The sequence below is a fragment of the Doryrhamphus excisus genome, chromosome 15, assembly GCF_030265055.1.
Source record: "Doryrhamphus excisus isolate RoL2022-K1 chromosome 15, RoL_Dexc_1.0, whole genome shotgun sequence".
Lineage (NCBI taxonomy): Eukaryota > Metazoa > Chordata > Actinopteri > Syngnathiformes > Syngnathidae > Doryrhamphus > Doryrhamphus excisus.
Genome location: NC_080480.1, coordinates 10,201,495 through 10,215,037, shown reverse-complemented (window position 1 = coordinate 10,215,037; position 13,543 = coordinate 10,201,495). Strand labels below are relative to the sequence as shown.

The 13,543-nt window shown below is 48.3% G+C and overlaps 1 protein-coding gene across 1 annotated transcript in view; it reads left to right on the top strand.

Annotated features, from left to right (window-relative positions):
* Positions 1 to 13,543, top strand: part of aatka (apoptosis-associated tyrosine kinase a) — a 37,841-nt gene that overhangs the window by 4,232 nt on the left and 20,066 nt on the right. The gene's annotated exons all lie outside the window — the stretch shown is intronic.

Here is a 13,543-nt window from a genome sequence, read left to right as displayed (position 1 = left end):
TCAGAACTCTAATAATATATGTCATAGTCATAGTCATTTGACAAAATGTTATATTTGTTGCACAAATAGTCATCAAAATATTGCAAACAATAAACTTAATAAAAGGTTTTCTTTACAAATTTGAGAAATAATCATTTTACAGGCTGACAGTCTTGGCTGACTACAACCAAGAGGCGCTGGACTGGTCGGCAGCCAATCACAGGGCACATATAGAAAAACAGCCATTCACACTCACATTCACACTCACATTCATACCTATGGACGATTTGGAGTCGCAAATTAACCTAGCATGTTTTTGGAATGTGGGAGGAAACCGGAGTAAAACCCACCCATGCACGGGGAGAACATGCAAACTCCACACAGAGACATCCAGTCAAGATTCGAACTTAGATCTTCTAGATCTCCTGACTGTGTGGCCAACATGCTAACTAATAATAACAATAATCAAGACAGAGAGAGAGAGAGAAAGAGTTCTTCAAAAAAGCTCATATTTTGACAGTTTTAAGTGTCATTCAAAAAAAAGTAATGAAGACACAGAAACAATCAAACACCCAGTTTGTCATATGCATAATGAGCAACTTGTCTTGAACTAAGGATAAACATGCATGTCACTCATGCAGTCAGAGAGGATAAACAAGTTGTCACTCATGCAGGCCTCAGCTTTTGCTCTATGTCTGCAAGTAAACACTCACTCGTGTTTGCGCTCCATTCTAATCTTCCAATTTAGCGGATTCCTCCTGGCTGCAATGGGGACTAACTGCTTCTGCAATGTACTGTTTATGTTCATTGAATTGAATACTGTAGTGTCTTCTTATGCAGCACAATGGCCATGTGGGAAGCCCATTAAAAACAGGGTTTTTTTTTTACAGCAGGAGGGATGTGACAGACTGGTAATCCGGATCCACTGGCTCTCACTCCCAGTTAATGACTGTTATTATGGCCTCAGTGCAGGCGGCTGCATCGCATTGCCATCTGCAGTCTTTCACAAAGAGCATGACAGGAGGATGCAGAACGCTGGTGGAGGAGACAGTGGGCTGCTATTAGTCATGTCACCATGTTCCCTCCCTCTCCTCTCCTGTCAGCATCCTGTCAGCATGGATTGACGCGTTTAAATAAACACATGTGTATTCACAAACGTGGCCCTCCTCCAACACGCACAAGAGTCATGGACTTAACACAACCTGCAACAGAGTCTTGTTGTTAAACATGGTGCTCTCTGCCATTGAGTTAAAAATTGCAAGAAAAAAAGCCATCATGTCAGGAGAATATTTAGAATATTACATGTGAATAAAGTTGGAATACAATAATAATAAAATCATAGTATTATATGTAGAATAATTTATATAATATTAATCAAAATTATTAATTATATCAAAAATTGTTAAAATAATATAAATGTAAAATAAAACAAACATATCAAAAACACATTTATTTTAAAAAATTGATATTTTAAGTCATAATGTATTATGAGTAAAGTACATAACACATTTTTATAATAATTCAATGTTATAGGAAGAAAATTTCAACATTATGTAGTAATACACACACACATATATCAAATTTTTATAAAATTGTAATATATATAACTGGAAACATAGATTATTGAACATTTATCTCATTATCACAGTATAACAATATTATATTGCATAAAATTAGGAATATTTTTTTTGCAATATTATTATTGCCTTAGTTTTGTAATATGACATTGACATTGTTTTTGTAGTATTAAGTATCATTTTATTGATATATTTTTACCTCGGTTGTCATTTTTTTATCATATTATCACATGGACCTGAAGGACCTTTTAACATGGAGCAGCTTTTGTTCATGAAGCCAACAGTGACAAAACAAACTGTATATAACTCCTAGAAGTATTGCTGGGGAGAAACAAGGCAGATGGATGAGCTTGTTGTGCCCCTGCAGCATTGTCCTCAGTGGAAATGCACACTCAGGGAGATTTTGGTGCTTTTCTGCTTGTCAGCACCGTGTTTGTCTCACTGTGACACAACTCATACTGACAAGAAATGCTCCCCTCGCTGTATTTTAGGTCCATGTTCCTGCTATAAGATGTTAACCACACAGAAATGCAAGGATGCTCCCATTGACAGCTGTAGACTCGATGCTGGTTGTTGCCTAGCAACCGCAAGGCCCACCTCACTGCTCCATATCTCATTCATGATTCAAGAAGAAAATAGAAAACATACAAACCATATGCAACACAGTAGTCTGAGCTTCTCTGTGTTCTCCGTGATGCTTTTAGAAAGTGTTTCACTGAGTGACTTAAGTGACCTCTCAACCTGCAATGACATTTTTAGCCAAGCAAGTCTTGAAATATTGACGGGTATTTCACAGACAGCCTCCGTAACTGATTGTATTCCAATATGCATCCATATGTATAATGAGGCTGCCTTTGGCCACACAGTGGCCTAGTGGTTAGTTAGCACAGCCAGGAGATCCGGGTTTATATGTGATGATGATACATCTAAACTAAATAATAATACAGTGGTGTAAAACATAACTGAGATTAAGTGAGATCTGTCAGGTTGGAAAAGCATTTATACACTCATTATACACAAATGGCGAAACCATGGAACAGTGATGGACCTTCTCAGGAGTGGCTAGTCAACCAAAATTACCCCAACATCACAGTGACGACATCCAAGAGGTCACAAAAGACCCCACAACAACATCCAAACAACTGCAGGCCTCTCTTACCTCAGTTAAGGTCAGTATTCATGACTCCACCATAAGAAAGACACTGGGTAAAAACGGCCTGCATTGCAGAGTTCCAAGATCAAACTGCTGAACAGAAAGAACATTACATTTGCCAGAAAATACCTTGATGATCCCCAAACCTTTGAAGAAATACTCAGTGACAAAGTTGAACTTTTTGGAAGGCATGTGTCCCATTACATCTGGCGTAAAAATAACGCATTTCAGAAAAAACATTATACAAACAGTAAAATATGGTGGTGGTAGTGTGACGGTCTGGGGCTGTTCTGCTGTTTCAGGACTTGGAAGACTTACTGTGATAAATGGAACCATGAATTCTGTTGTCTCCCAAAATATCCTAAAGGAGAATGTCCAGCCATCTGTTGGTGACCTCAAACTGAAACCAACTTGGGTTCTGCAGCAGGACAATGATCCAAAACACACCAGCTACACTGGTCACTACGTGTCACTCATGTTTCTGTATTGTTCACACAGACTTGGTCGCTGCAACAACAGGCTGTTGGGGTGTTATGTCATGTCGAGAGGGCTCTAATAATGTTAAACCATAGTTAGAAGTTTGTAAAAAAGTTATCTATGCTCAAACTACTACATTTTCCATTTATGAATAAGGAATTCTACTTTGCAGGACTTACTGGAACCAATTAACTGCAATAAATGAGGGATGAAAATAAATGTAAAAAAAAAGTAAATAAATAAATAAATGAGGGATTATATTCCTCAGTGTGGATAAAAAAATGGATAAATGGATGTTTTTCAGTGCAAATGACATGAAGGGAAAATCGCTCCTTTGAACTCTTGTTTCTGTCACGACGCGGCATGTCTGTGTTGCGGTGCGACCCCAGGATGCAGAGAGCAGGACCAAATAGCAGGTAAATAATATTTATTCTAGCTGTAAAAGCAGCAGCAGAAAAAGGCAACTCAGGTAGCAGCAGGACAAACAAACAATAATCCCACAAAGGGGAGATGCACACACCTGAACTAAATACAAACACAAATTAGGGACAGGTGTGGGTGATTAAGGCAACCAAGGACGACAGGGCAAAACAGGAAGTTAAATACAAAATAAGAGTACAAAACGGACACCAAAACCTAGGCCGGAAACTCAAACATAAACTGTCACGTGCGAACCCACACAGGGCGTGACAGTACACCCCCCTCAAGGACGGATCCCAGACGTCCGAAACAGTTCAGAGGGAAGGGTGGTGGGGGGACCGGAGGTGGGTCGCCGACGGGACCCTTCAGGGGGCCGGCCGGGGCGGCAGGCCCGGCGGAGCCAGCAAGACTCCACGTGATGGAGGGAAGGGTTAGGTCGGTAAACACCCTCCGGGGGGCGCCCTCGACCAAGCGCAAGGTAGGCGTCCTCAGGGGGGCGCCCTGGGTGCGACGGCGAAGAAGCAGGCGTCCGGCCCTGACGCGGAGACGGCGAAGAAGCAGGCGTCCGGCCCTGACGCGGAGACGGCGAAGAAGCAGGCGTCCGGCCCTGACGCGGAGACGGCGAAGAAGCAGGCGTCCGGCCCTGACGCGGAGACGGCGAAGAAGCAGGCGTCCGGCCCTGACGCAGAGACGGCGAAGCAGCAGGCGTCCAAGCCAGAGCCTCATCATCTGCTCCAGCAAGCCCTGCTCCTCGTCTTGCAGGTGAAGTGGGCTGTGCCTCCTCACTCCCCCTGCAGGTGGTTCCATCCCCCCTCTCCATAGGCGGGCTGGGCTGTGCTTCCAGCATAGCCCAGCAGGTGGTACTAGCCCCCCCTCTCGAAGGCGGATCCCAGACGCCGTCATCCGAGGGAGCCGAAACCAGGGTAGGGAGGAGGGAGGCTTGGAGGAGGGTCACTGGCTCCTCCAGGTCAGCGGTCCCGGCCACAGCCACTTGTTTGGGCTTGAAGCTGCGTGGCTTGGGCACGGGCGGGATCAGGGACGCCGCGCAGCTTGGCATGGGAGCCGGGTCTTGAGAACCCCTCGGGCTGCGCGGCTTGGGCACAGGCGGAATCCGAGACACCACGCAGCTTGGCACGGGAGCCTGGTCTTGGGAACCCCAGGGGCTGCGCGGCTTGGGCACTGGAGGAATCTGTGAGGCCACGCAGCTTGGCACGGGAGCCGGGTCTTGGGAACACCTGGGGCTGCGTGGCTTGGGAACTGGAGGAATCTGTGAGGCCACGCAGCTTGGCACGGGAGCCGGGTCTTGGAAACCCCTGGGGCTGCGTGGCTTGGGAACTGGAGGAATCTGAGAGGCCACGCAGCTTGGCACGGGAGCCGGGTCTTGGAAACCCCTGGGGCTGCGTGGCTTGGGAACTGGAGGAATCTGTGAGGCCACGCAGCTTGGCACGGGAGCCGGGTCTTGGCAACCCCAGGGGCTGCGTGGCTTGGGAACTGGAGGAATCTGAGAGGCCACGCAGCTTGGCACAGGAGCCGGGTCTTGGAAACCCCTGGGGCTGCGTGGCTTGGGAACTGGAGGAATCTGTGAGGCCACGCAGCTTGGCACGGGAGCCGGGTCTTGGAAACACCTGGGGCTGCGTGGCTTTGGCACTGGAGGAAGCCGGGGCGCCTCGCCACTTGGCGCGGGAGCCGTCGGGGAATGCACGACGGGCTGGGATTCGGCAACAGCGAGAGGGTTGAGCTGTGCCGTGGCGTGACATGGCGAGGCGGAAGAGGGCGGACACACCTCTTGGCGACGTGCCGTGCGTCGGCGACGCCGCCGCGTCGGAGGGTGTGCAGCGGGTACTGGGAACACCGACGCCATGGGCACTAGGGTGCCGTCCGGCCCCCACACCATGGTATCCAGTTCCTCCGGCGTGTACCTTGCACATTCCTGCTCCATCGCCTCGAAGAACTGCCGGGTCCATTCGTCGAGCTCCGCGGGATCGTCATCGGGTTCGTCGAAGCCGGCAGGGCATGAGGGCGGGTGCACCTCGACTTGGCGTGGAGGGGAAGGCGAACTAGGCGTCGCTCTGTGGCGCCGCGGCTTGCGTGGAGCGTCATCGATGGGTCCGGGATACAACCACGCCGTAGCGACGAACGTGTCGTCCGGACCGCACACCAAGTCCTCCATCTCCCATAGCGGTATCGCCATTTCCTCGTCCTCCATGGCCTTCAAACGCTGCCAGGTCCAAAAATCGCTCTCCGCGAGGTCGTCGTCACTTGGTGGGATTATTCTGTCACGACGCGGCATGTCTGTGTTGCGGTGCGACCCCAGGATGCAGAGAGCAGGACCAAATAGCAGGTAAATAATATTTATTCTAGCTGTAAAAGCAGCAGCAGAAAAAGGCAACTCAGGTAGCAGCAGGACAAACAAACAATAATCCCACAAAGGGGAGATGCACACACCTGAACTAAATACAAACACAAATTAGGGACAGGTGTGGGTGATTAAGGCAACCAAGGACGACAGGGCAAAACAGGAAGTTAAATACAAAATAAGAGTACAAAACGGACACCAAAACCTAGGCCGGAAACTCAAACGTAAACTGTCACGTGCGAACCCACACAGGGCGTGACAGTTTCCACAGCAGTGTGGTATTGATCAGAGTCAGGCTTTCTTGATGTCAGGGCAGGGTTATTAATAGAGCACGTATCAAACTCTCAAGAAAATACAATACTAAAAGCAAAGTAAATAGCCAAAGTAAGAACTATCTATATTTTTTAAATATCAATATTTCTGTTAAGCCTGATGTAAAAAAACAAGCATATTGTTCATATTGATATAGACTGGATTTGATGAGGAGGGCTCATGATTCAAGACGGCGTCGCCTGAGTACAAGCTAGTTAGGACAACTCCATGTCTCCTGCAGTGTTTTAGCGTTTAATAGTGCTTTATTCATTACTTTCTTATTGTTTGGTGCCATACCGACTAGCTACCGACTGACTGGATGTTCATCTTATTACGTTTATAGCTTGCAGCTTGTGCCATTGTTGACACCCAGGAGTAGCTGTTAGCAGCTATTAGCATACCTTCACTACGTCGGATATCCCCGCGAAAATATGGAGGTGGAGAGGCTGCATAGCAGAAGTATACAGCCAAAAAGAGGGAATCAGCCATGTTTGCCGTCTGTGTAGTCATGGGGAACTTGAGATGGAAGCGCTAACGGCGCTAACCCGGCTGCTGAGACTACCGTGAGTGCACCACTACTGCACTGACGATTGAACAGTATATTAAACTATTTCTAATTTATTTAAAAAAAGAGAATATACAATTTTATTTCAGTTGCTATATTTCCTCTAATATTGTTTACATTTTAATAAAACTTGTCTAAATTCAGTTGATGGAAAAATATCAATATATATCGTAATATCCGAATATATCGGGCTATATCGGGCGCCTCTGCTGGTTGCATCCATGCCAAACTTCTTTTTTTTTTTTTTTTACTATAACACGTGACGCAAATCATGTTGAACTGTCCGCTGAGCGCAACCTCTATCTGTGTTGCTTACAAACGCCATTTCATTAGAGGCCTCTGGAGAACACACTAGCTGTGTATTGATTCTGCAGTAATGCTTTAAAATGACTCAGTGGGTAATTACTATTAGATTGAATGGATTCACGTGTATCTCATTTGATAAAGATCCACATCCTGTTGAATCAAAATGTCAGGCAAACCTGCTTGAGAATCAACAGTATGAATGTGGGCACTGAGCCACAACACGTTGCCCTGGTAACAACCTTCCCTATGGGGTATTAGCTTGATTGGCTTTTACAGCGAAACAAGGTTTGTCCCCTTTATTCATTCCTCAAGCAGACATACATTTTTCTCTGTGTGTGTGTGTGCATGTGGGCCATCCACCCCCTACTTTACAGAGCCAAATGAAGCATCCAATAGCATGGCGCCATCCCATAATGCAGCGACAATGGTAGGAGGAGGCCAGTGCAGATGGTGATGACACGCTCAATCAGGGAGGTGCTGCAACATTAAATGTTAGAATATAAAGTGGCTCCTTGTGATGTGGAGCTGCCTGACTGCTACCAAGAAAGTCACCATTTCATTGTTAGCTGATGTTTTGCCCTTAATAATTATAATAATAATGAACACAAGCCTGACTACCTGATCATTGTTATGTGCTATTCATTTACATGCCGTGTTTCAAGTTCTATGCTCGCTTTGAGAAGGACAACCACACATCTGCAATAAAGGCAAAATGGACAGCTGATCACCAACCACTAACACTCTCCACTACTGACGTTGAAGCAGTGTTGCGCAAGATCAACGGACACAAAGCTGCAGGACCTGATGGCATCCCTGGTCGAGTTCTCAGAGCATGTGGTGGTGAGCTGGCGGGGGTCCTTACGGACTTATTCAACCTTTCCTTGGCCCAGGCCACTGTCCCAACCTGCTTTAAAACCACTACCATCGTGCCAATACCAAAACACTCCGCCCCAACGTGCCTAAATGACTACCGTCCAGTGGCGCTCACCCCCATCATCTCCAAGTGCTTGGAGCAGCTAGTCCTGGCACATCTCAAATCCTGCCTTCCCCCCACCCTGGACCCCCATCAATTTGCCTACCGTAAGAACAGGAGTACAGAGGAGGCCGTCTCCACAGCACTGCACTCTGTCCTCTCACACTTGGACAATAAGGACACATATGCCAGAACGCTCTTCATAGACTTCAGTTCAGCATTCAATACAGTCATCCCCTCCAAGCTAGTAGCCAAACTCACAGACCTGGGCATCACAGCTCCTGTCTGCAACTGGTTGCTGGACTTCCTGACCAACAGGCCGCAACATGTTCGGCTGGACCACCACTGCTCCTCCACCCTCACCATAAACACCGGATTACCACAAGGCTGTGTGTTAAGTCCATTCCTCTACTCTCTCTTCACCCACGACTGCAAACCCAAACATGGCTCCAATGCCATCATTAAGTTTGCAGACGACACTACAGTGATTGGCCTCATCAACAACAACGATGAGTCTGCCTATAGGGAGGAGGTGGACTGCCTGGCTGCGTGGTGCGAGGACAACAACTTACGACTCAACACAACAAAAACAAAAGAACTCATTGTGGACTTCAGGAAGAATGCTGCCATGCATCCACCAATCTACATCAACGGTGAGACAGTGGAGCGTGTGGCCAGCTTCAAATTCTTGGGGATCCACATCTCACAGGACCTCTCCTGGACTACCAACTGCTCCAGCCTGGTCAAGAAGGCTCACCAGCGCCTCTTCTTCCTGAGGACCCTGAAGAAGAACCACTTCTCTTCAGACATCCTGGTGAACTTCTACAGATGCACAATCGAGAGCATCCTAACCAGTTGCATCACAGCCTGGTATGGGAACTGCTCTGTCGCGGACCGGAAGGCATTGCAGAGAGTAGTCAAATCTGCCCAACGCATTGCCGGAGCCCCACTTCCTGCCATCGGGGACATCTACAGGAAGTGTTGTCTCAGGAGGGCATCACAAATTGCCAAAGACTCATACCACCCAGCACACAGACTGTTTGCCCTCCTACCCTCAGGGAGGCGCTACAGGAGTTTACGGACACGAACCACCAGGTTCTGGAACAGCTTTTTCCCAACAGCTGTCTCCTTGCTGAACTCTGCCCCCCATTGCCCACCCCTTCCACTACTTACATCCCCCCGCTGATCTATGCCCCCCCATCACTTCATTGCACTATTGTACTATTGCACTATTGTACATATACTGTCTTGTTGATTAATTGATCATACTGTTTATAATTTATATAATCTGCAATAACCATACTCTACTCTAGTCACTCCACTGCAATACTGTACATATTACTGTTATTATATATTGTCATATCCATACTGTTTATAATCTGTATAATCTACAATAGCCATATTATAGTCATTTATACCCCTGTACATATTCTCACTGTATCATAGTCATAGCCTGTATAGTTTTATTTACATAGATCTGTCCATACTTACTACTAATGTACTTATAAAATTGCACTTCTGGTTGGATGCTAACTGCATTTTGTTGCCCTGTACCAGTGACATGAGCAATAACAATAAAGTTGAATCTAATCTAATCTAATCTAAAGTGCAGTGGATGTTTTGCATGAGATTTTGAAGCGGCATCCTCCCACTGTTTTTCATTGGAACCCATGAGCTTCACTCCAGGAAAAAGAGACTTCTTGGTAATAATGACGCATGGAAGCACCCAATTGGCTTTGTAATAATTGAATAAGGCTGTCTAGTGTACAAGCAGAAAGAATGCTTCCATCTATTTTTAGTGACTTGGTCTAAGTGTGAGGAAACAAAAAACAAAGAAAAAGTACTCTTGCTGAAGTGAGTGACTCATTATTGTTTTGTTTGACTTTCTCATTGCACGTCATTTAGCATTATTCTTTTGTTCAATACAGCTCTAGTATGGAAACAGGAGTTCAGAACATTTAGCCAAACAATACAGTAGATTAAAAGGGACCTATTATGGTCATTTTCAGTGCTTTGTATTGAGTTGTGGACTCGTATAGAGCAGCTACACACGATAACCAGCACAGAAAACTTTCTAGATCTTCCAGATTCTGCATCTCTTTCTGCAGTACTTCAATTTACTTCTTGCTTTGATTGTTTAATTGACTCCACCCCGGCCCTCCTCCAGGTACGCCCATTCTGCTGTGATTGGTTACACTCCCAAAGGCTCTCAAGGACTTCCAGATACGCAGGCAATCTGCAGCTCATTTAAGGAAGTCCAGATCGCATCGACATCAGTAGAACTCGGTGTTGGAAAAAAACGCGCAAAACCCATGATCTGATGCTTTTGCATCGTTTAACACGAGAATACAACATTCTAACAACATGAAAGCAACAAAAGGCATAATAGGTCCCCTAGAATAAATAGTTAATTTGATTTGAACCACCTCTTCCTTTGTTTATTCTCTCTTTCCCTTCATTTGTGCTGACAGGAAGTTGTGCCACACTAATCAGATTATAATCTCCAAACTGTCACATGTGCTTAGTTTGTTCTCAGATGCACATTTACTGTTTGCACACAATGGCTGAGAAACTTCACATGCAGGATTTGCATAGTAAAAGGATTCAAAACACACAATAATATAATATATTTAATATAATAATAATATTTATATATTTAATATTTATCCATCCATCCATCCATCCATTTTCCTCCGCTTATCCGGGTCCGGGTCGTGGGGGCAGCAGTCTTAGTAGGGAAGCCCAGACTTCCCGATCCCCAGCCACCTCCTGGCGTTCCCAGGCCAGCTGTGAGACATAGTCCCTCCAGCGTGTCCTAGGTCTGCCCCGGGGCCTTTTCCCGGCTGGGCATGCCCGGAACACCTCACCAGGGAGGCGTCCGGGAGGCATCCGGACTAGATGCCCGAGCCACCTCAACTGACTCCTCTCGATGTGAAGGAGAAGCGGCTCTACTCTGAGCCCCTCCTGGATGGCTGAGCTCCTCACCCTATCTCTTAGGGTGAGTCCAGCTACCCTACGGAGGAAACTCATTTCAGCCGCCTGTATCCGCGATCTCATTCTTTCAGTCATGACCCAAAGCTCATGACCATAGGTGAGGGTGGGAACATAGATCGACCGGAAAATTGAGAGCTTTGCCCTCCGGCTCAGCTCTCTTTTCACCACGACGGTCCGGTACAGCGACCGCATTACTGCCGAGGCTGCACCGATCCGTCTGTCGACCTCCCGCTCCCACTTTCCCTCACTCGTGAACAAGACCCCGAGATACTTAAACTCCTCCACCTGGGGCAGGACCTCATTCCCAACCCGGAGGGAGCACTCCACCCTTTTCCGACAGAGAACCATGGCCTCTGATTTGGAGGTACTGAGTCTCATCCCAGCCGCTTCACACTCAGATGCAAACCGTCCCAGAAGGTCACAGCCCGAAGAAGCCATAAACCACATCATCTGCAAATAGCAGAGATGAGATTCTAAGGCCCCCGAACTGGACTCCCTCAACGCCTTGGCTGTGCCTAGAAATTCTGTCCATGAAAATTGTGAACAGAATCGGTGACAAAGGGCAGCCTTGGCGGAAACAGGCTCGACTTACTACTGGCAATGCGAACCAGACTCCTGCCCCGTTTGTACAAGGACCGGATAGCACGTAGTAGCGCGCCACCAATCCCGTACTCCCGGAGCACCCCCCAAAGGACGCCACGAGGGACACGGTCGAATGCCTTTTCCAGATCCACAAAACACATGTAGACTAGTTGGGCAAACTCCCATGCACCCTCAAGCACCCTGGTGAGGGTGTAGAGCTGGTCCAGTGTTCCACGACCGGGACGAAAACCGCATTGGACCTCTTGTATCAGAGGTTCGACCAACGGTCGTACCCTTCTCTCAAGCACCCTGGAATAGACTTTCCCAGGGAGGCTGAGGAGTGTGATCCCCTGTAGTTGGAACACACCCTCCGGTCACCCTTCTTGAAAAGGGGGACCACCGCCCCGGTCTGCCAATTCAAAGGTACTGTTCCCGACTTCCACACAATGTTGAAGAGACGTGTCAGCCAAGACAGTCCCTCAACATTCAGAGTCTTGAGGAATTCTGGGCGGAACTCGTCCACCCCCGGAGCTTTGCCACTGGGGAGCGTCTTAACCACCCCAGATACCTCAGCCACGGTGATGGCACTGTCCACGTATGTGTCCTCAGACTCTGCTTCCTCTATGGAAGGTATGTCAGTGGGATTGAGAAGGGCCTCAAAGTATTCCTTCCACCGCCCGACTACATCCCCAGTCGAGGTCAGCAGGCCCCCGTCTCCACTGTAAACAGTGTGGACTGGGCACTGCCTCCCTTTTCTGAGGCGCCGGATGGTTTGCCAGAACCTCTTCGAGGCCGACCGAAAGTCGTGCTCCATGGCCTCACCGAACTCCTTCCACACCCGAGTTTTTGCCTCGACAACCGCCGAAACCGCGAACCGTTTGGCCTGACGGTACCTGTCAGCTGCTTCCGGAGTCCCACAAGCCATCAAAGCTCGATAGGACTCCTTCTTCAGCTTGACGGCAGCCCTGACCTCTGGTGTCCACCATCGGGTTCGGGGCATGCCGCCACGACTGGCACCGACCACCTTGCGGCCACAGCTCCGGTCAGCTGCCTCAGCAATGGAGGCACGGAATATTCGGACTCAATATCCCGGTCCTCCCCCGGGATGCAGGTGAAGCTCTGCCGGAGGTGAGAGTTGAAGACTCGACGAACGGGAGACTCTGCCAGACGTTCCCAGCACACCCTCACTACTCGTTTGGGTCTACCAGGTCTGTCCAGCATCCTCCCCCGCCATCTAATCCAACTCATCACCAGGTGGTGATCAGTTGACAGCTCAGCCCCTCTCTTCACCCGTGTGTCCAGAACATGCGGACGCAGGTCTGATGATACGACTACAAAGTCGATCATAGACCTGCGGCCTAGGGTGTCCTGGTGCCAAGTGCACTTATGGACATCCCTATGTTCGAACATGGTGTTAGTTATGGACAAACTGTGGTTCGCACAGAAGTCCAATAACATCACACCGCACGGGTTCAGATCAGGGAGGCCGTTCCTCCCAATCACGCCCCTCCAGGTCACACTGTCATTGCCCACATGGGCGTTGAAGTCTCCCAGTAGAACGACGGTGTCACCAGCTGGGGTGCTCTCCAGCACCCCCCTGATGGACTCCAAGAAGGCCGGGTACTCCGAACTGCCATTTGGCGCGTACGCACAAATGACAGTCAGGACCCTTTCCCCAGCCCGAAGGCGCAGGGAAATGACCCTCTCGTTCACCGGGGCTGACTCCAACACAGAGGCACCAAGCCGGGGGGCTATTAATAAGCCCACACCAGCTCGACGCCTCTCCCCTGCAGCAACTCCAGAGTAGAACAAGGTCCAGCCCCTCTCGAGGAGTTTGGTTCCGGAACCC